The sequence below is a fragment of the Carassius gibelio genome, chromosome A20 (assembly GCF_023724105.1).
Source record: "Carassius gibelio isolate Cgi1373 ecotype wild population from Czech Republic chromosome A20, carGib1.2-hapl.c, whole genome shotgun sequence".
NCBI classification, from domain to species: Eukaryota; Metazoa; Chordata; class Actinopteri; order Cypriniformes; family Cyprinidae; genus Carassius; species Carassius gibelio.
Window position 1 is genome coordinate 13,508,014 of NC_068390.1, and position 22,748 is coordinate 13,530,761.

The following is a 22,748-nucleotide window of genomic DNA, read 5'->3' on the forward strand; positions in this document are numbered from 1 at the left end:
TTTTTTTAAATAAGGAAAGAAATTACACAATCCACCTTGTAAAACAAAAAGAGGAACAACTCCAAGTAACCAGGCAGCATTTACTAGCAACCACCCAGAACAGTGGTTCTCAACTCGGGCGCTCGAGAGCCACTTTCCTGTAGAATTTAGCTCCAACCTTGATCAAACTCACCTGTCTGTAACCTTTTAGCAATCCTGAAGATCTTGATTAGTTTGTTCAGGTGTGTTTGATTAGGGTTGGAGGGCTAAACTCTTCAGGAAATTGGACCACTGGGGCCAGAGTTGAGAACTTCTGCCCTAGAATGAACCAGAAACTGGCCAGAGCACCTGAACAGCCAGTTAAAATAACCTAGCAACTCGCCAAAACCACACTCTTGCAACCACCTAGCAATGCACTGGTAATCTGCTGACTGTACAGTCATGTTAAAGTTTAAAACTTTAACTATTTGAATGGTGAAATTAGACTCTGCCAAGCCAACATCAGACTGCTCAACAAATCTTACTTTTATAGTTTATTTTGAGTTGGTTGCAATCCTTAACACATGAAAATAGCATTTTCAATATGTTTGAATTTGTTTATTATTTCATTTAAAGCTGCAGTACACTTATAAAAACAATATGTTATTGTGTTGGTGTGGATTCTTATTTATTTATTTATTTTTGCTGTTGTTAACAGTTCATAGCCATTATTAAAAAAAATGTAATGCTATTTTCATGAGTCAAGGAATGCAAACTGTCTATAAACTCAAATAAAACTAGAAAATCAAGGTTTGTTGAGAAAGTTTTTGAATTTTGAATGTTGGTTTGACAAAGTCTAATCTCCAAATCAAAAATAGTTCCAAGCTTTTACAGGATGTTCAGTCAGGCAGATTAGCAGGTGGTTGCAAAAGTGTTTGGTTGGTTACCAGGATGTGGTTAATAGATATTGGTCTTGGTGTAAATAGGCCTTAACTCTGGCCAATTTTATGGTCGGTTAGGGAGGTATCTGGTGTTTATGATGAAATGTTCAGCAGAAATTCATCAGTTTCCTCGAATGTGTTGGTCTTCTATTTCTTCATGCTGGTAACCTTATTTGCACTTTATAAATCTTTCATTTCAGCTTCAAAAATCTAAATTATATTATTCCGTTTTTTTAAATAGTTTTGTAGTAGTAGTTTATATACATATGTAAATGCATATATTTAACCTACAATTCTGTAAAATGTATCTAGTATTGCATGACAATGAGTTTAAGTGACATGACATTTAGCCAAGTATGGTGACCCATACTCAGAATTCAACCCATCCAAAGTGCACACACACAGCAGTCAACACACACAAACCACGAACACACACCCGGAGCAGCGGGCAGCCATTCATGCTGCGGCGCCCGGGGAGCAGTTGGGGGTCCGGGGCCTTGCTCAAGAGCACCTGAAGTCATGGTATTGCCAGCCCGAGATTTGAACCCACAACCCTAGGGTTAGGAGTTAAACTCTCTAACCACTAGGCCATGACTTTATTAGCTGTAAGCTGTTGTGTATAAAGTAGCTGTGTGCCAATTTATAAAGCATCATGAGGGTTACATGTCAGATGCAGCCAAGGCCATATGAAGGGGTTTCTACTGATGTGGAGGCAGATTCTGATAACTCTGAAATAGATGGACAACAAGGTAGAAACTGATGAAACTGTGATTTAGTTGAAAGCATATGACTGAAATATCTATGTAGAAGTCTTATGACAAAAAAGGCTGATGAAACTGTATCAGCAAGCAAAATATTGAAAACATTTCTTCATTGCCAGCCAGTTACACTTGCACAATTATGTGGTTTCATACACAAATCATACTGTGTAAAGAATGATACATGTTCTTAATCCAGATATGAAAGAAAAGATTTGAGCTTTTATGTCAGTTTGCTGATGTTGAAGGTTGTCATTTGTTATTCTAAAATAATTCAGTCTTCCAGCACCTGACAGCTTTGATCAAATCTTCAAGTAAAGGAGATGCTTTTGCATGTGTATAACCCTTTCAACTGTCAAAGTGGGTTGTGAAGGGCTTTAAGGCTCTATAAATAATCAGATGCTTTCGTTCTGTTATTCAGGAAAGATTAGGGAATGCTACAGGAAAAGCAATCAGCTGCAAAATAACACAGTGGACACTGTGTTTAGATACATCACGAAGCCCAAGGCCTAAATTACAGACTATCAGAGTCTGAGTCAAATGTCATGGGAGGAAACTGAGGAAATACTGATATAAGATCAAATGCCATATATGAACTGATGTTCTGCTCCAATTCTAAAAATATCATCACATTATGTTTATCTCTGAGATCTGGCAAATCTTCAAAAAACAATTTATTTTCCAGTTGGGACTAAAGAGTCAGCAGCTAATATCACACATCATCAGAAGTTTTATTCCATGAAGCGCCGCAGAGCAGAACTTGCTCATTTCAACTCCAAACTCACATGTTTCCAACAAGCCAGCGGGACCAAAATGTTTGTTTTTAATAGTTAATCATGTGAACATTATTTCTGATGGTGTAAAAGTGAACAGTCAAATTATACTGGAACACTGCAGAGAATAGCCTCTGAATTGAATTAGCAGAGACTCAGAAACACTCCAATTCCAGTAAGCACTTAGTCTGCTTGCCAAGACCATTACTTCTGAATTTGAACCACTAAAATAAATGTAATACCTTTGGCACATATTCACTGGAGGAACCCAATGAACTTCTCAGCAGTGTTGACTCAATGAATGGTTTGAGTCATGAAGACACCTCCCAACCAGACATGGCTGGTTTATGGCGGTTTCACATCACAAGCCTAACTGGGAAAATCACTAGATCACCTGACTACAAGTCTAAACTTTTCACACCTCATCACTGAGAATTTAGTATGGAGTGTGTAACGATATTCCCTTTGTAATCATCGGGAAGAAGGAGGCGGGAACCGGCGCACAATCAAAATACATTTTAATAATTCATAAATAAATACAAAACTGCGCACCAGCCCCTCGCGGACGACTGGTGCGCGCAAATAAAAGCCAAACACATAAAATAATGTCCCAGGCCTGGTCCTCTCTCGTCCTTCACGGTCGTCACTCCAGTTTTATATCCTTCCATCTCCTACGTGGGACTCAAGACCGGCGGTGGGGCGCAGGTGTAGCTCATCTCCAATCACTACACCTGGCCTCACTCCTCGTTCCAACGCCTCTCGGCCCCGCCCCACTCGCCACAGAGTGTATTTCATCATACCACCTGCATGAAAATGCTCCTGGCAACAATATCAAAATATTTACATTGTAACAGTGAGACACCAAGTGAATGGAGCCAATCCATCAACAGCTTACGAAACTTTACTAATCAAATAACTAATCTTTTCTAATGTGAAGTTATATCCCATTTTACAAATTCTGTCGATTGATTTGAATAGTGTTAAACTACCAAAACTAAATTGGTTGACAATAAATAAGCAGACCATTCTTCACTATTTCTAAAACAGATTTGTCATTGTTTACCTCACTATCACTACTATTGTCTGCCAGTAAAATGCCAAAGAAAAATGTGTCAGCCACCGAGATTCCAGTTACAACTGGTTTGTGCCAAGTAGGTTAAAAGCCCTTATTGGCTAATGTCAAGAGAATGCTTGAATAGAAAACAATAATCACTTCAACTAAATTTGCCCCAGAAAGGTGAGTAAGGGGGTAATGGTCTTTAGTGCAGTTGTATGAACTACTTAATGAAATAGAAGTGAGTTGGCAGCGTAGAACTGACTTGAAGTTAAATATTTTATGCTCATAAAGGCATCTTAAAGGTACAATTTGTAAGATATTTGCAGTAAAATATCCAAAAACCACTAGGCTAGTGTTATATATTTTGTCCAGCTGATTACTAACAATATCTCTAATGTTTTCAACTACTTGAAAATTATGAGAAAATTCCCATTCTAAACAGTGACACTGGGCAGTGCAGTCGCCTGTCAATGACATTAGTTACTCTTTGTTACAGCCTTTACTGACGTCGAAACCACATGACAACAGTGTCGTGGACCAATGCGGAAGTAGTGTCTAGCGTCCAGCAAACCACTAGCTTGCTTCAAGCAGTTCCTTATTAGGGCTCAAGCCCGAAGGGGCGAAGAGCCCTATTGTTCTTCTAAGGATTATTAGGGCTCAAGCCCGAAGGGGCGAAGAGCCCTATTGTTCTTCTAAGGATTATTCTTATTAGGGCTCAAGCCCGAAGGGGCGAAGAGCCCTATTGTTCTTCTAAGGATTATTAGGGCTCAAGCCCGAAGGGGCGAAGAGCCCTATTGTTCTTCTAAGGATTATTCTTATTATTTTTTTTATTTTTTATTAAACCTTCCGGGGGTTTTTAGGGGCCTTAACATGCTCAAAAACTCTTGAAAATTGGCACACACATTGGAATCTGCGGCCATCAGGACGCCGCAGAGGCTGGGACCCGGGCGTGGCACAGGGACTCTACAGCGCCCCCTGGAACACCTTCAGAAATCTTGAACCATAGCTCACACAGACTTGCATGTATTTATATGAAACTCGGTACACTTATAGATCTCATTGAGCCGAACAACTTTCACACTTTATGTCATAGGCTCAGCCCAACAGGAAGTCAGCTATTCAGGGCTGTTTAAAAAAAGCATGCTCTGGAATTTGAAATACTCCTCTGAGGTTTTCAACCCGTTCGCCACGAAACTCGGTGAACATGATCTCAAGACATTGGGGATGAAAAATTGCGAGGGGATTTTTGATATCTCGAACGGTTTGCCCGTAGCGAGGCGTGGAAATTATGGCGAGAAATGAGAAACAGAAAATGTCTAATAACATCCACATACATTTCCTGAATTTGATCAAACTTCATTGGTTTGTTCGTTGTATGATACCGATCATATATATGTGACTACTAAGAGTCAACGTTATAGCGCCACCAACTGGCAGCAGGAAGTGAGTCATTTTCAAAATGCTTTGAATTCAGCATCTTATTTTTACTCTATTTACTTAAAACTTCATCAGAATAATGACAAAACACGGCCGATGTAAATCTGTTGTGGGGATATTGATATCTAATATGGCGTTGCCATGGCAACGTGTCAAACTTGAATGTTCTGTTATGATGAGTTTGATGCAGACAACAACCTCAGATTTACATGAAACTCAAAACACATATCAGTATTAGTGATAGCTAGACAATGGCAAAAGCTTTTAAAAGGGCGTGAAGGAGGCACGCTATAGCGCCACCTTTTGTCAAAAGTGCGGGGTTTAGTTTTAGCTACAGACACCAAACTTGGTACATAAATTGTTCTTATCAAGACGGACAACTTTCTAATTCACAGTCATCAGCTACGACCAACAGGAAGTCGGCTATTTTGATTTGAATATTTAAATTGAGCTCTGATTTAATGCATACTCCTCACAGGAAATGTTCACTATACTCACCAAACTTTGTCTACATGTTGAAAAAACATTGAGGAACTTAAATTGCGAACGGATTTTGGTTAGCTTGAACCGTTTTGTCGTGGTGATTTTTTGAAATGACAGTAAAAAGGGAATCATTAATTGTCTTGTATTTTTAAATTGCAGCTTCCAAACACTTAAAAAAAATTTCATACAGAGATCAAATCATTCTGAGGACATATGCATAGTTTCATGACTTTACAACACTGTATGATTAAAAGAAAATTAAAAAACTGTCAGACATCTCAACTCACTCTGTCCCTCTGTTTGAGCAATGTATGTGTGCTGACTGAGTGCATGTGTGAGTGTGTGTGTGTGAGTGGGGGATGGGCATGAGCTGAGTGGCAGACACAATGAGAGAGAGAAAGAGAGAGAGAGAGACTTAATCCTCTCTTTAATCACCAGAAAAAAAATGTATTTTAAATTGTTATTTTTTGTTGCTGTTGCTAACATTGCTGTTTTCATTACAGCTTAAGAAATCTCTTAGGCCTTATCCTTTTCTGACAGTTTCAGGAATTAAAAACAAAATTCTAAAAATACTTATTTGTGCTGCAAATAATAATTTCAACTCATTTGATACTGACCTATTCCATCCTGTGACATGACATGTATCTACATTTTTAAAATCTCATGGATGTAACAGTAAAACTGTTCAGTTCACAGATCAAGACTAAGCTTCTTTCACAAATGCTTATAATTCATTAAAGGATTTAATAACACTGTAAAATAATGTCTAATTTGTTAACATTAGTAAATGCATTGGTAACACTTTATAATAACTGCACTCATTAGTAAATAGTCAGTTTATGCTTTATAAAGCCTTGTCCCAATATTAATAGTCAGTAGTAAGCAGTTTATAAATACAGCTATAAATAGCTTGTTCTTGGTTTATAAGCACATTTATTAAAAAGGAGAGTAAAGGGTCAGTTATCTTCCTATGAAAAATAAAAAAAAATAAAAATAAACAAACAACAACACAGACTGATACAGAACTCAGAAAGTTTATTGTGGATTTATGATAAAATCAGCATGTAAAAATGAATTCATACTCCTCCGAGAAGACATAAGTAGTTCACACCAAACTTTTTCAACATGATGCTAATATACTGAAGATGTTAAAGTTAATAGTTATTTTACGATATCTTTAACATTTTTCATTTCAACTCTTCATAATTTTTTATATATGTAGAAGTAATCATTTGAAGGAAGCACAGTAAGTTTCATAGCTTTATCATTTTCAAGAGCCAGCATAAAATTAAAACTATCATAACTTATAAATCAAGCTTGCAATTCTTAGTACCAATAATGGCCACCAGATGGAGCTATAGGATTACTTTTAAATAATTATTGTAGAAACGAGTATGATTTAAATCATTTATAGAAATCTTTCAAAGAAAAATAATATGAATTTTATGTATTTACTGATAAAAATGACCCTCACTTAATTAGAATAACAAGCTGAAGTATTGTGAACTGTATATTAAGAAATAATTCTTTATAGGCTTTATGGACAGATAAGTTTTGAGTGACTCTTGAAGGTTCAGCCCCACATCCTCTTTTACCACTGTTTAAAGAATTTATCTTACAGAACAGGTGCGAATGAATTTTGGATAGCTTGAATGGTTTTGTCGTGGTGATTTATTGAAATAACAGTAAAAAAGTAACCAGTAAATGTCTTTTATTTTTTTAAAGTGCAGCTTCTAAACACTTCAAAAAAATGTACACATAGAAGACAAGTCATTCTGAGGAAATATGCATAGTTTCATGACTATACAACACTATATGGATGATAGAAAATTAAAAAACTATCAAACATCTGATGTAACTCTGTCCCTCTGTCACTGTGGGTAATGTGTGTGTGTGTGTGTGTGTGTGTGTGTAAGTCAATTAGGTGTGAAACTATCAGGGAGCATTTAGTCTCCAGCGCCAACATTTTACAGAACTGCCACTTTCCTGGAGTCTCCAGAATTACTCTGTGTCAGGTTCTGAGAGATCTAAGATTCAAAAAAATTATTTAATTAGAATACCATGAAGTATTGTGAAATACTATATATTAAGACTTTATATATAGGCTTTATGAACAGATTAGTGTGACTCGTGAAGGACCAGCACCACCTCCTCTTGTCCAATGGTTTGATGAATATATCTTCCAGAATCCGGGATTAAGATTTAGGAGCTCTTTTTTTATTCCACCTCCTTTCCTGAAAGTCTGTCTTGCAGAATTGACTAAAAATTAATCTTCACATTAATTCCTAATTATTTTGCAATTCTTTTTGTCAGTTCTTCTTGACCTGTTTTTTTCTTCTTCTTTTCTGACCTCATGACCCAGTCAGCATTTTTTGTACAATGGCCAAGTCTTAACTTATCAATTTCTGTATTGCATTTGTGTTTGATATTTCTCATGTGCTTTACAGTTTGAGTTAAAACTCTTTTTTAGCGCATTTCATCTGTAAAAGAAAACATGCCCAATAATTCTGCACACATGCATATAAGGAGTTTTTCTCTTCCAGCTTTCCTGGACTATTGTATAGCACTCATAAATGATTAAATAAAAAATAATGGTAGTTATTAAGATTGATATGGTTTGGAATTGGTAAAATGTGCTTGGAAAAAAAATCACAATAAAACAATGTTTTAATGTTTAAGTTTGGAATATTAACTGACATGAATGAATGCTATATAAATATTGTTCATGTTAACATAATGTTTAGAAATGAAATATTATTGTAAAGTTTCACTAAAGTTATATATATTGTTCTGTGAATGTGATTTTAAAGTCTTGATGATTCTGATTAACCCTTTAACTGCCTTATCCTTTAAAACCTCACTGCCAGAGGGATATTGTGAATGCATGTGCCCGCTGGGCACAGTTTACCTGATGCCACCGGGGTGGCGATGGCATTGGTGGCTTGAGCCCGCCATCGCTGCTTGCAGCTATATTTCTTCTTATTATTATTTTTTTTATTTTTTATTAAACCTTCCGGGGGGTTTTGGGGGCCTTAACATGCTCAAAAACTCTTGAAAATTGGCACACACATTGGAATCTGCGGCCATCAGGACGCTGCTGAGGCTGGGACCCGGGCGTGGCACAGGGGCTCTACAGCGCCCCCTGGAACACAGTCAGAAATCTTGAACCATAGCTCACACACACTAGCATGTATTTATATGAAACTCGGTACACTTATAGATCTCATTGAGCCGAACAACTTTCACACTTTATGTCATAGGCTCCGCCCAACAGGAAGTCAGCTATTCAGGGCTGTTTAAAAAAAGCATGCTCTGGAATTTGAAATACTCCTCTGAGGTTTTCAACCCATTCGCCACGAAACTCTGTAAACATGATCTCAAGACATTGGGGATGAAAAATTGCGAGGGGATTTTTGATATCTCGAACGGTTTGCCCGTGGCGAGGCTTGGAAATTATGGCTAGAAATGAGAAACAGGAAATGTCTAATAACATCCACATACATTTCCTGAATTTGATCAAACTTCATTGGTTTGTTCGTTGTATGATACCGATCGTATATATGTGACTATTAAGAGTCAACATTATAGCGCCACCAACTGGCAGCAGGAAGTGAGTCATTTTCCAAATGCTTTGAATTCAGCATCTTATTTTTACTCTATTTACTTAAAACTTCATCAGAATAATGACAAGACACGGCCGATGTAAATCTGTTGTGGGGATATTGATATCTGATATAGTGTTGCCATGGCAACGTGTCAAACTTGAATGTTCTGTTATGGTGAGTTTGAGGCATACAACAAGCTCAGATTTACATGAAACTCAAAAGACATATCAGTATTAGTGATAGCTAGACAATGGCAAAAGCTTTTAAAAGGGCGTGAAGGAGGCACTCTATAGCGCCACCTTTTGTCAAAAGTGGGGGGGTTGGTTTTAGCTACAGACACCAAACTTGGTACATAAATTGTTCTTTTCAAGACGGACAACTTTCTAATTCACAGTCATCAGCTACGACCAACAGGAAGTCGGCTATTTTGATTTGAATATTTAAATTGAGCTCTGATTTAATGCATACTCCTCACAGGAAATGTTCACTATACTCACCAAACTTTGTCTACATGTTGAAAAAACATTGAGGAACTTAAATTGCGAACGGATTTTGGTTAGCTTGAACGGTTTTGTCGTGGTGATTTTTTGAAATGACAGTAAAAAGGGAATCATTAATTGTCTTGTATTTTTAAATTGCAGCTTCCAAACACTTAAAAAAAAATCATACAGAGATCAAATCATTCTGAGGACATATGCATAGTTTCATGACTTTACAACACTGTATGATTAAAAGAAAATTAAAAAACTGTCAGACATCTCAACTCACTCTGTCCCTCTGTTTGAGTCTGTGTGCTGACTGAGTGTGTGAGTGTGTGTCTGTGAGTGGGGGATGGGCATGAGCTGAGTGGCAGACACAATGAGAGAGAGAGAGAGAGAGAGAAAGAGAGAGAGAGAAACTTAATCATCTCTTTAATCACCAGAAAAAAAAAAGTATTTTAAATTGTTATTTTTTGTTGCTTTTGCTAACATTGCTGTTTTCATTACAGCTTAAGAAATCTCTTAGGCCTTATCCTTTTCTGACAGTTTCAGGAATTAAAAACAAAATTCTAAAAATACTTACTTGTGCTGCAAATAATAATTTCAATCTCATTTGATACTGACCTATTCCATCCTGTGACATGACATTTATCTTAATTTACATAATCTCATGGATGGAACAGTAAAACTGTTCAGCTCACAGATGAAGACTAAGCTGTAATGCAAGCAGAACTTTCACAAATGCTTATAAGTCATTAAAGGATTTTATAACACTGTAAAATAATGTCTAATTTGTTAACATTAGTAAATGCATTGGTAACACTTTATAATAACTGCACTCATTAGTAAATAGTCAGTTCATGCTTTATAAAATCTTGTCCCAACTTAAATAGTCATTAATAAGCAGCTTATAAATACAGCTATAAATAACTCGATCTTGGTTTATAAGCACATTTATTAAAAAGGAGAGTAAAGGGTCAGTTATCTTCATATGAAAAATAAAAAAATGAAAATAAACAAACAACAACACAGATTGATACAGAACTCAGAAATGTTATTGTGGATTTATGATCAAATCAGCCTGTAAATGAATTCATTCTCCTCCAAGAAGACACAAGTAGTTCACACCAAACTTTTTCAACATGATGCCAATATACTGAAGATGTTAAATTGCGAATGGGTTTAGGATACCTTAAATGGTGTGGCCATACCGATTTATTAAAATAACATAAAAAAATACAATAGTTATTTTACTATATCTTTAACATTCTTCATTCCAACTCTTCATAATTTTTTATTTACGTAGAAGTCATCATTTGAAAGAAGCACAGTAAGTTTCATAGCTTTATCATTTTCAAGAGCCAGCTTAAAATTAAAACTATCATAACATATAAATCAAGCTTGCAATTATTAGTACCAATAATGGCCACCAGATGGCGCTATATGATTACTTTTAAATAATTATTGTAGAAACAAGTATGATTTAAATCATTTATAGAAATCTTTCAAAGAAAAATAATATGTATTTTACTGATAAAATGACCCTCACTTAATTAGAATAATATGCTGAAGTATTGTGAAATACTGTGTATTAAGAATAATTCTTTATAGGCTTTATGGACAGATAAGCTTGGAGTGACTCTTGAAGGATCAGCATCACATCCTCTTTTACCACTGTTTAAAGAATTTATCTTACAGAACAGGTGCGAATTAATTTTGGATAGCTTGAATGGTTTTGTCATGGTGATTTTTTGAAATAACAGTAAAAAAGGAACCAGTAAATGTCTTTTATTTTTTTAAGTGCAGCTTCTAAACACTTCAACAAAATGTACACATAGAAGACAAGTCATGCTGAGGAAATATGCATCGTTTCATGACTATACAACACAATATGGATGATAGAAAACTAAAAAACTACCATACATCTGATGTCACTGTCCCTCTGGGTAATGTGTGTGTGTGTGTGTGTGTGTGTTTGTGTGTTAAGTGTGTGTGTGTTAAGTGTGTGTGCTGAGTTTGTGTGAATGTGTGGGAGAGGGGATGGGCTTGGTGTCAGAGAGAGAGAGAGAGAGAGAGAGAGAGAGGGAGGGAGACTTAATCATCTCTTTAATCACCAGCAGAAAAAAAAAGCAATTTGGTGTTGTTGTTGTTTTTTCATCATTACAGCTTAAGAAATATCTTAGGCCTCAACATCAACTGTTGCTGCTTTATATAGCCTTCTCCCAAAATTAATAGTCATTAGTAAGCATTTTATAAATACAGCTATAATTAAATTGTTCATGGTTTATATGCACATTTATTTTGAGGAGATTAAAGGCTGTAATCTTCCTAAAAAAAAAATAAAAAAAACAAACAAACACAGAACTCAGAAACATTTATTTCAAGATGCAATAAAAGAAAACTGTACACTATATATATATATATATATATATATATATATATATATATATATATATATACAATTGCATAAGTTAATATTTAATTTTTTTATCAAGTGTACAGCTAATAATAATAATAATAATAATAATGCATTTTATTTAAGGCGCCTTTCAAACCACTCAAGGTCACCGTACAACAAGTAACAACAGTAACAATATTAAAACAAAAAATAACAGCAAAAAACAATGTCAATAAAAAACCACAATAATATTAGAATAGCACAACATATTGTGGAATACTATATTAAGACTTTATATATAGGCTTTATGAACAGATAGGTTTTGAGAGATTCTTGAAGTACTAGCATCACCTCCTCTTGTACGACGGTTTGAGGAATATATCTTCCAGATAGTACCGCCGCTCCCTATATGCAGAATACGCAGTCTTCGTAGGGCACCAACTCCCAGAGGGGGCACCATCCCAGTAGCTCAAAAAAAAAAAAAACATGCGCCATTCTCCCATCCGCACTCACGACCGCTCGGACATTTGCGGATGAATGTTCGTAATTGATGGATGGACATCTATGCCCGGGTAAAAGATATCAGCAATCCGGCACAGAGAAAAGAAAAATAAAGTAAAAAACAAAACAAAAACAGGCATAAAGTTGGCTTGACATTGGACATTCGAGAGTCTCAAATTTAGGGAAAAGTCTAGTCTAGACGGGTCGGATTAACCCTTTAACTGCCATATCCCTTAAAATTTGATTGCCAGAGGGTTACTGTAAATGCTTATGCCCGCTGGGCACAGTTTTCCCGATGCCACCGGGGTGGTGTTGCACTGACGGCTTGAGCCCGCCATCGCTGCTTGCAGCTATATTTATTATTTTTTTTATTTTTTATTAAACCTTCCGGGGGTTTTTGGGGGCCTTAACATGCTCAAAAACTCTTGAAAATTGGCACACACATTGGAATCTGCGGCCATCAGGATGCCGCAGAGGCTTGGACCCGGGCGTGGCACAGGGGCTCTACAGCGCCCCCTGGAACACAGTCAGAAATCTTGAACCATAGCTCACACACACTTGCATGTATTTATATGAAACTCGGTACACTTATAGATCTCATTGAGCCGAACAACTTTCACACTTTATGTCCTAGGCTCCGCCCAACAGGAAGTCAGCTATTCAGGGCTGTTTAAAAAAAGCATGCTCTGGAATTTGAAATACTCCTCTGAGGTTTTCAACCCGTTCGCCACGAAACTCGGTGAACATGATCTCAAGACATTGAGGATGAAAAATTGCGAGGGGATTTTTGATATCTCGAACGGTTTGCCCGTGGCGAGGCGTGGAACTTATGGCGAGAAATGAGAAACAGGAAATGTCTAATAACATCCACATACATTTCCTGAGTTTGATCAAACTTCATGGGTTTGTTCGTTGTATGATACCGATTGTATATATGTGACTATTAAGAGTCAACGTTATAGCGCCACCAACTGGCAGCAGGAAGTGTGTCATTTTCCAAATGCTTTGAATTCAGCATCTTATTTTTACTCGATTTACTTAAAACTTCATCAGAATAATGACAAAACACGGCCGATGTAAATCTGTTGTGGGGATATTGATATCTGATATAGTGTTGCCATGGCAACGTGTCAAACTTGAATGTTCTGTTATGGTGAGTTTGAGGCAGACAACAAGCTCAGATTTACATGAAACTCAAAACACATATCAGTATTAGTGATAGCTAGACAATGGCAAAAGCTTTTAAAAGGGCGTGAAGGAGGCACTCTATAGCGCCACCTTTTGTCAAAAGTGGGGGGGTTAGTTTTAGCTACAGACACCAAACTTGGTACATAAATTGTTCTTTTCAAGACGGACAACTTTCTAATTCACAGTCATCAGCTACGATCAACAGGAAGTCAGCTATTTTGATTTGAATGTGGATTTTTTTTTTACATTTAGCTGTGAATTAATGCATACTGCTCAGAGGAGAGTAACACTATACTCACCAAACTTTGTCTACATGATGCCAAAACATTTTAAACAACTTAAATTGCCAATGGATTTTGGATAGCTTGAACGGTTTTGTCGTGGTGATTTTTTTAAATGACAGTAAAAATTGAATTATTAATTGTCCTGCAGTTTTTAATTCCAAACACTTCAAAACCTTTTTTCATACAGAAAAAAAGTCATTCTGAGTAAATATGGATAGTTTCACGACTTTACAACACTGTATGGATAACAGAAAATTAAATAACTGTCAGACATCTCATCTCACTCTGTCCCTCTGTTTGAGTATATGTGCTTCAGACTTCCATTGTCTGAGAGAAATTGCGCCCCTACAGGTGCAATTACCGGACTTTTACTTTCATTTTTAAATCGGTTAAAAATACAAATAAATACTTAGATTTAATTCACACTGACAAGCTAAACCAACATATCTGATTATTACCGGTTCAGGGCTCATGGATAAATAATTTCTGGCCAGAGATACGTGAGAAATAGGAGAGATGAATCACCGCTGTGATCACGAGCGTCTGGAGTAAAGAGCTCAGAAAAAAACGAATTTATTCCTGTTTTAAAGCTTTTAAAAATAAATTATTACAGCGATATCACACAATAAACCAATTAGAACACACCAAGAGCTAAATTCAGATGTTTTTGAACTGTTTGTGTGAAAATGAAATATTTGTGGCTGCCTATCTGAAATCACCGCCTCCGATCAGCGCGTACAGTGTCGAGCTCAAAACAAACGAATTTATTCTTGTTTAAGAGCTTTTTTAAATAAAATATTACCACAAATGCACACAATAAACCCATTGTAACACAACAAGAGCTAAATGCAGGTGTTTGTGACCCATTTAAGTGTGCGAGACTATTTGAAAGCGCGACTGGCAGAATAACATATCTCTCGAGCTGCAGGATTCTGCCTTTCGTCGTACGAACGAACACATAACGGACAAGATTATTTCAAAATATTTCAGCTTGGCGACTATAAACGAAAACAGCCACGTGACCATAAACTGTTGAGAAATATATCTGAAGTGGATCTACTGGATTTGAATATTAAGTGACCGCATATACCAGCTGCTTCTGTCTTCAATTTTAATCTATATAAAAAATGAAACTCTTTCATCTTGGCTTCTTTTTTTAATGTGTGTACGTATTTATTTATTTATTATTTTGCTCTAACAAGAATTAATCTATATTTAATTAAATCAATTACATTTTATTTTACATTTGATTTGTCCATTTCTGCATCTAAACGCCTAAAAACCTAAAACATGCTCTATTATACTATTGTTAGCAATTTCTTTATCGTCCAATTTATCTGGTGTACATACTTTTATTTTCATAATAAACTTGTTTGTTAGATTATACAGTTACAGTGGTCTATAATAAATATTAACAGGTTTTATTCAAGCTGTTTAGAATGATTGCAGTAGGCAAATTTTTTGAAATGTAAATAAAAAATAATAAAAAATAAAAAATAAAAAACATTGGAAAACAATAACTGTTGTACATTTTTATACATTTTGTATAATTTCATAGTTTATGCATTATAGTTATAAAAACAAATAAATTTAGCCACTCACATAGAAATCTTATAGGCCTTATCCTTTTCTGACAGTTTTAGGGATTTTTAAAAATCCTAAAAAACCTTATTTGTGCTGCAAATAATAATTTCAAACTCAAAAAGTAAATATTCAGTTCATGCTTTATAAAGCCTTGTCCCAATATTAATAGTCAGTAGTAAGCAGTTTATAAATACAGCTATAAAAAGCTTGTTCTTGGTTTATAAGCACATTTATTAAAAAGGAGAGTAAAGGGTCAGTTATCTTCCTATGAAAAATAAAAAAATAAAAATAAACAAACAACAACACAGATTGATACAGAACTCAGAAATTTTATTGTGGATTTATGATAAAATCAGCCTGTAAATGAATTCATACTCTTCCAAGAAGACACAAGTAGTTCACACCAAACTTTTTTAGCATGAAGCTAATATACTGAAGATGTTAAATTGCGAATGGGTTTAGGATACCTTAAATGGTGTGGCCATAGCGATTTATTAAAGTAACATAAAAAAATACAATAGTTATTTTACTATATCTTTAAAATTTTTCATTCCAGCTCTTCATAATTTTTTATATACGTAGAAGTCATCATTTGAAGGAAGCACAGTAAGTTTCATAGCTTTATCATTTTCAAGAGCCAGCATAAAATTAAAACTATCATAACTTATAAATCAAGCTTGCAATTCTTAGTACCAATAATGGCCACCAGAGGGAGCTATAGGATTACTTTTAAATAATTATTGTAGAAACGAGTATGATTTAAATCATTTATAGAAATCTTTCAAAGAAAAATAATATGAATTTTATGTATTTTACTGATAAAATGACCCTCACTTAATTAGAATAACAAGCTGAAGTATTGTGAAGTGTATATTAAGAATAATTCTTTATAAGACAGATACGTTTTGAGTGACTCTTGAAGGTTCAGCACCACATCCTCTTTTACCACTGTTTAAAGAATTAATCTTACAGAACAGGTGCGAATGAATTTTGGATAGCTTGAATGGTTTTGTCGTGGTGATTTTTTGAAATAACAGTAAAAAAGTAACCAGTAAATGTCTTTTATTTTTTTAAAGTGCAGCTTCTAAACACTTAAAAAAAAAATTACACATAGAATACAAGTCATTCTGAGGAAATATGCATAGTTTCATGACTATACAACACTATATGGATGATAGAAAATTAAAAAAACTATCATACATCTGATGTCACTCTGTCCCTCTGTCACTGTGGGTAGTGTGTGTGTGTGCGTGTGTGTGTGTGTGTGTGTGTGTGTGTGTGTGTGTGTGTGTGTGTGTGTGTGTGTGTTAAGTGAATTAGGTGTGAAACTATCAGGGAGCATTTAGTCTCCAGCGCCAACATTTTACAGAACTGCCACTTTCCTGGAGTCTCAGAATTACAATGTGTCAGGTTCTGAGAGATCTAAGATTCCAAAAAAATGATTTAATTAGAATACCATGAAGTATTGTGAAATACTATATATTAAGACTTTATATATAGGCTTAATAAACAGATTAGAGTGACTCGTGAAGGACCAGCACCACCTCCTCTTGTTCGATGGTTTGAGGAATATATCTTCCAGAATCCAGGATTAAGATTTAGGAGCTCATTTTTATTCCACCTCCTTTCCTGAAAGTCTGTCTTGCAGAATTGACTAAAAATTTATCTTCACATTAATTCCTAATATTTTGCAATTCTTTTGTCAGTTCCTCTTGACCTGTTTTTCTCTTCCAGCTTTCCTTGACTATTGTATAGCACTCATAAATGATTAAATAAAAAATAATGGTAGTTATTAAGATTGATATGGTTTGGAATTGGTAAAATGTGCTTGGAAAAAAATCACAATAAAACAATGTTTTAATGTTTAAGTTTGGAATATTAACTGACATGATTGAATGCTATATAAATATTGTCCATGTTAACACAATGTTTATAAATGGAATCTTATTGTAAAGTGTTACTAAAGTTCTATATATATATATATATATATATATATATATATATATATATATATATATATATAGATTGTTCTGTGTTAATGTGATTTTAAAGTCTAGATGATTCGGATTAGCCCTTTAACTGCCATATCCTTTAAAACCTCACTGCCAGAGGGATATTGTAAATGCATGTGCCCGCTGGGCACAGTTTACCTGATGCCACCGGGGTGGCGATGGCATTGGTGGCTTGAGCCCGCCATCGCTGCTTGCAGCTTTAATTCTTATTATTATTTTTTTTATTTTTTATTAAACCTTCCGGGGGTTTTTGGGGGCCTTAACATGCTCAAAAACTCTTGAAAATTGGCACACACATTGGAATCTGCGGCCATCAGGATGCCGCAGAGGCTTGGACCCGGGCGTGGCACAGGGGCTCTACAGCGCCCCCTGGAACACAGTCAGAAATCTTGAACCATAGCTCACACACACTTGCATGTATTTATATGAAACTCGGTACACTTATAGATCTCATTGAGCCGAACAACTTTCACACTTTATGTCCTAGGCTCCGCCCAACAGGAAGTCAGCTATTCAGGGCTGTTTAAAAAAAGCATGCTCTGGAATTTGAAATACTCCTCTGAGGTTTTCAACCCGTTCGCCACGAAACTCGGTGAACATGATCTCAAGACATTGAGGATGAAAAATTGCGAGGGGATTTTTGATATCTCGAACGGTTTGCCCGTGGCGAGGCGTGGAACTTATGGCGAGAAATGAGAAACAGGAAATGTCTAATAACATCCACATACATTTCCTGAGTTTGATCAAACTTCATGGGTTTGTTCGTTGTATGATACCGATTGTATATATGTGACTATTAAGAGTCAACGTTATAGCGCCACCAACTGGCAGCAGGAAGTGTGTCATTTTCCAAATGCTTTGAATTCAGCATCTTATTTTTACTCGATTTACTTAAAACTTCATCAGAATAATGACAAAACACGGCCGATGTAAATCTGTTGTGGGGATATTGATATCTGATATAGTGTTGCCATGGCAACGTGTCAAACTTGAATGTTCTGTTATGGTGAGTTTGAGGCAGACAACAAGCTCAGATTTACATGAAACTCAAAACACATATCAGTATTAGTGATAGCTAGACAATGGCAAAAGCTTTTAAAAGGGCGTGAAGGAGGCACTCTATAGCGCCACCTTTTGTCAAAAGTGGGGGGGTTAGTTTTAGCTACAGACACCAAACTTGGTACATAAATTGTTCTTTTCAAGACGGACAACTTTCTAATTCACAGTCATCAGCTACGATCAACAGGAAGTCAGCTATTTTGATTTGAATGTGGATTTTTTTTTTACATTTAGCTGTGAATTAATGCATACTGCTCAGAGGAGAGTAACACTATACTCACCAAACTTTGTCTACATGATGCCAAAACATTTTAAACAACTTAAATTGCCAATGGATTTTGGATAGCTTGAACGGTTTTGTCGTGGTGATTTTTTTAAATGACAGTAAAAATTGAATTATTAATTGTCCTGCAGTTTTTAATTCCAAACACTTCAAAACCTTTTTTCATACAGAAAAAAAGTCATTCTGAGTAAATATGGATAGTTTCACGACTTTACAACACTGTATGGATAACAGAAAATTAAATAACTGTCAGACATCTCATCTCACTCTGTCCCTCTGTTTGAGTATATGTGCTTCAGACTTCCATTGTCTGAGAGAAATTGCGCCCCTACAGGTGCAATTACCGGACTTTTACTTTCATTTTTAAATCGGTTAAAAATACAAATAAATACTTAGATTTAATTCACACTGACAAGCTAAACCAACATATCTGATTATTACCGGTTCAGGGCTCATGGATAAATAATTTCTGGCCAGAGATACGTGAGAAATAGGAGAGATGAATCACCGCTGTGATCACGAGCGTCTGGAGTAAAGAGCTCAGAAAAAAACGAATTTATTCCTGTTTTAAAGCTTTTAAAAATAAATTATTACAGCGATATCACACAATAAACCAATTAGAACACACCAAGAGCTAAATTCAGATGTTTTTGAACTGTTTGTGTGAAAATGAAATATTTGTGGCTGCCTATCTGAAATCACCGCCTCCGATCAGCGCGTACAGTGTCGAGCTCAAAACAAACGAATTTATTCTTGTTTAAGAGCTTTTTTAAATAAAATATTACCACAAATGCACACAATAAACCCATTGTAACACAACAAGAGCTAAATGCAGGTGTTTGTGACCCATTTAAGTGTGCGAGACTATTTGAAAGCGCGACTGGCAGAATAACATATCTCTCGAGCTGCAGGATTCTGCCTTTCGTCGTACGAACGAACACATAACGGACAAGATTATTTCAAAATATTTCAGCTTGGCGACTATAAACGAAAACAGCCACGTGACCATAAACTGTTGAGAAATATATCTGAAGTGGATCTACTGGATTTGAATATTAAGTGACCGCATATACCAGCTGCTTCTGTCTTCAATTTTAATCTATATAAAAAATGAAACTCTTTCATCTTGGCTTCTTTTTTTAATGTGTGTACGTATTTATTTATTTATTATTTTGCTCTAACAAGAATTAATCTATATTTAATTAAATCAATTACATTTTATTTTACATTTGATTTGTCCATTTCTGCATCTAAACGCCTAAAAACCTAAAACATGCTCTATTATACTATTGTTAGCAATTTCTTTATCGTCCAATTTATCTGGTGTACATACTTTTATTTTCATAATAAACTTGTTTGTTAGATTATACAGTTACAGTGGTCTATAATAAATATTAACAGGTTTTATTCAAGCTGTTTAGAATGATTGCAGTAGGCAAATTTTTTGAAATGTAAATAAAAAATAATAAAAAATAAAAAATAAAAAACATTGGAAAACAATAACTGTTGTACATTTTTATACATTTTGTATAATTTCATAGTTTATGCATTATAGTTATAAAAACAAATAAATTTAGCCACTCACATAGAAATCTTATAGGCCTTATCCTTTTCTGACAGTTTTAGGGATTTTTAAAAATCCTAAAAAACCTTATTTGTGCTGCAAATAATAATTTCAAACTCAAAAAGTAAATATTCAGTTCATGCTTTATAAAGCCTTGTCCCAATATTAATAGTCAGTAGTAAGCAGTTTATAAATACAGCTATAAAAAGCTTGTTCTTGGTTTATAAGCACATTTATTAAAAAGGAGAGTAAAGGGTCAGTTATCTTCCTATGAAAAATAAAAAAATAAAAATAAACAAACAACAACACAGATTGATACAGAACTCAGAAATTTTATTGTGGATTTATGATAAAATCAGCCTGTAAATGAATTCATACTCTTCCAAGAAGACACAAGTAGTTCACACCAAACTTTTTTAGCATGAAGCTAATATACTGAAGATGTTAAATTGCGAATGGGTTTAGGATACCTTAAATGGTGTGGCCATAGCGATTTATTAAAGTAACATAAAAAAATACAATAGTTATTTTACTATATCTTTAAAATTTTTCATTCCAGCTCTTCATAATTTTTTATATACGTAGAAGTCATCATTTGAAGGAAGCACAGTAAGTTTCATAGCTTTATCATTTTCAAGAGCCAGCATAAAATTAAAACTATCATAACTTATAAATCAAGCTTGCAATTCTTAGTACCAATAATGGCCACCAGAGGGAGCTATAGGATTACTTTTAAATAATTATTGTAGAAACGAGTATGATTTAAATCATTTATAGAAATCTTTCAAAGAAAAATAATATGAATTTTATGTATTTTACTGATAAAATGACCCTCACTTAATTAGAATAACAAGCTGAAGTATTGTGAAGTGTATATTAAGAATAATTCTTTATAAGACAGATACGTTTTGAGTGACTCTTGAAGGTTCAGCACCACATCCTCTTTTACCACTGTTTAAAGAATTAATCTTACAGAACAGGTGCGAATGAATTTTGGATAGCTTGAATGGTTTTGTCGTGGTGATTTTTTGAAATAACAGTAAAAAAGTAACCAGTAAATGTCTTTTATTTTTTTAAAGTGCAGCTTCTAAACACTTAAAAAAAAAATTACACATAGAATACAAGTCATTCTGAGGAAATATGCATAGTTTCATGACTATACAACACTATATGGATGATAGAAAATTAAAAAAACTATCATACATCTGATGTCACTCTGTCCCTCTGTCACTGTGGGTAGTGTGTGTGTGTGCGTGTGTGTGTGTGTGTGTGTGTGTGTGTGTGTGTGTGTGTGTGTGTGTGTGTGTGTGTTAAGTGAATTAGGTGTGAAACTATCAGGGAGCATTTAGTCTCCAGCGCCAACATTTTACAGAACTGCCACTTTCCTGGAGTCTCAGAATTACAATGTGTCAGGTTCTGAGAGATCTAAGATTCCAAAAAAATGATTTAATTAGAATACCATGAAGTATTGTGAAATACTATATATTAAGACTTTATATATAGGCTTAATAAACAGATTAGAGTGACTCGTGAAGGACCAGCACCACCTCCTCTTGTTCGATGGTTTGAGGAATATATCTTCCAGAATCCAGGATTAAGATTTAGGAGCTCATTTTTATTCCACCTCCTTTCCTGAAAGTCTGTCTTGCAGAATTGACTAAAAATTTATCTTCACATTAATTCCTAATATTTTGCAATTCTTTTGTCAGTTCCTCTTGACCTGTTTTTCTCTTCCAGCTTTCCTTGACTATTGTATAGCACTCATAAATGATTAAATAAAAAATAATGGTAGTTATTAAGATTGATATGGTTTGGAATTGGTAAAATGTGCTTGGAAAAAAATCACAATAAAACAATGTTTTAATGTTTAAGTTTGGAATATTAACTGACATGATTGAATGCTATATAAATATTGTCCATGTTAACACAATGTTTATAAATGGAATCTTATTGTAAAGTGTTACTAAAGTTCTATATATATATATATATATATATATATATATATATATATATATATAGATTGTTCTGTGTTAATGTGATTTTAAAGTCTAGATGATTCGGATTAGCCCTTTAACTGCCATATCCTTTAAAACCTCACTGCCAGAGGGATATTGTAAATGCATGTGCCCGCTGGGCACAGTTTACCTGATGCCACCGGGGTGGCGATGGCATTGGTGGCTTGAGCCCGCCATCGCTGCTTGCAGCTTTAATTTACTTCTTCTTGCGCGTTTTATGGTGGATTGTGTTACTTATTTATGAAACATAATAACTGTTTACCGTCTGCCGCTGGTTCTGTCAACAAGGACAGCTCCCGTAAACGTAAGCGTAAGGCCAACCAGAGAAAGAGCGAGGATCAATATCGGTGTTGTATTTTCTAGATTGAG